This window comes from Austrofundulus limnaeus, unplaced genomic scaffold, assembly GCF_001266775.1.
Source record: "Austrofundulus limnaeus strain Quisiro unplaced genomic scaffold, Austrofundulus_limnaeus-1.0 Scaffold33, whole genome shotgun sequence".
Classification (NCBI taxonomy): Eukaryota; Metazoa; Chordata; class Actinopteri; order Cyprinodontiformes; family Rivulidae; genus Austrofundulus; species Austrofundulus limnaeus.
The window spans coordinates 2,057,490-2,059,655 of NW_013952435.1; the positions used below are offsets into that span (position 1 = coordinate 2,057,490).

General features: G+C 40.5%; 1 non-coding gene across 1 annotated transcript; it reads left to right on the forward strand.

Annotated features, from left to right (window-relative positions):
• Positions 1–790: 790 nt before the first annotated feature.
• Positions 791–863, forward strand: trnar-ccg (transfer RNA arginine (anticodon CCG)). Its single transcript has one exon. It is a non-coding gene; the product is annotated as a tRNA-Arg (tRNA).
• The last annotated feature ends 1,303 nt before the right edge of the window (positions 864–2,166 follow it).

Consider the following 2,166-nt stretch of genomic DNA (forward strand, 5'->3'; position numbering starts at 1 on the left):
GTCCTTTTAAATACTTCTTGTTGAGTGTTTGTTAATAGAAATGTTGTAGATATGCCTGTACCATGATAGTTTTTATGGTTTTTATTGTATTTATAGTTAATTAATGTTTTTTTTCCTGTCAGCTGTAACACAAATTGCCCCATGGGGATATTAAAGATAATTTGACTTGACTTCACCCATTTTCTGAAGTGTGCCTCAGATCAACTCGTTTTGAGGCTGTCTCTTTAAATCCAAATGAGGCGCTTCACACCCCACCCCCCTCCAGCTTCCAGAGCGGTCCTTGATAGAGGGGTTTACGTCTATATAGCAGCACAGAAATGTTGGTTTTTTTTTTTCAAATTAATTAAAAGATGTCAAAAAGGGAAGACTTGTCCATCCAGCCTTACATGTTGGAGCCAGAGTCTGACCCAGAACCAGAGGAGAATGAAGACCACCAAATTGTAGTTGGTAAGTTCAGGGTTGAAAAAATATGACCCAAACAAAATACAAAGATATCTACGCAGCACCGGGAGAAATTTAATTATATTTTTCTGCACTAGATACTCCAAGTACACAACAAAACGCATTTAACGGCTAAAAAAGTGGACTTTTCATGATTTGTCCCCTTTAACAATAAAATGCTGCTTTAAAATACACTTTATTTGACTATACCTGTTTACTGTTAAACTCAGGTGTCTCAGTCAGAGTTTAGGCCACACCCCTGATCTCCAGTGATGAGCTCCAGCTTATTAAACCATTTTGTACAATATTATGCACCCAAACATATTGCAGCACTTTTCCATTTCTTCAAGACCCAGTGGCCTAATGGATAAGGTATCAGTCTCCGGAGCTGAGGATTGTGGGTTCGAGTCCCATCTGGGTTGGTTAACCTTGACAATAGTGATTACGCACAATTTAACACAGATGCATTCTTGTGAAAAGCTGTCATCACTGCCTGTTTGTGTTGTAGTGAAGCTTCACAGAAGAATGCGTAAATGATTTCCTGTTAATATTTATAGTGAGGCTGTCTTGCTGTAGATTTCCATCAGAGACTGGTCTGGTTCTCTGCAACACAAGTTGTCAAACAGACTAAAGCCTCTTTTGCAAAACAGTTCTGTGATACAACCATAAACATGAACTGCCTCTCGTTAAATAAATAATCAGGCAAGCAGCCCACGACCAGTTTTTGTTATTAAAGTCGGCATCATGGATCCAGAGGAGGTGTGGAGTGAGGTCRTAYTCACACCTGATAGTCCGGTTGACTCGGTTCGACTGGGGACCAAAACTGCAAGCTTTGTTTGTATTTTCTGTTGGGGCACTTTGAATTCACACTGCACTTTCTCAACTGAACTAAACCCTGTGAACAACCTGTTCCTGCCCTCACCTGTGGGGGCGCTGCACAAAGAACCACTAAAGAAATCAACACGAAAACCACAGAAGACGACATGGAGGCAACTTCCTTCTTCACAAATGTAAACAAACAATAGTAACGTTACATTTTAGTGGTTATATGGTTTATTTTTTGTTTTTGGCAAATGTGCTAAACAAATAGTCTTCAACAATGAGCTCAGCATGACAGAAAGATGAGGCGGAACCACGGAGAATGTTGTTTTGCACACAAGGCGGCTGAGGAAGCTCCGTGTTAATCCAGTAGGAGCTCGTCCAGCTCCACAGTCATGATGTTCACCTTATACAGTCGTCCAGCGAGGTATTTACACCATATAAGTAAATTTATTACTGTTATTACTCAGAATGTCATGCGGTATAGTCCGCTTCCTGCTTTTGGAGCGGTCTCTGGTCAACTTAGGGTGTAGTCAGACCAGGAAAGTCCTTTGGTCCAATTGTTTGGTCCGGACCAAAAATGGACTTTTTTTTTCCGTTTGATGCGGTTTGCATTCACATTGTGCTTTTTTGCAAATGAACTATAACTTGTAAACAAAGTCATCAGGCTGACGATCATTGCTCCCATTGGACAAAAAAAGGACGGGGGCGGGACTGAGCCACAGATCCAGAAGAAAACAAGGAAGTCCTGCATGTTGCAGTTTTGATGCACACATTTTTGCTGATAGTACAACTGCAATAGCATTTCAAATGTCAGAAGCAGCTACAGTGGTTTGCAAAAGTATTCATACCCCTTGAACTTTTCCATATTTTGTCACATTACAACCACAAACATAAATATATTTC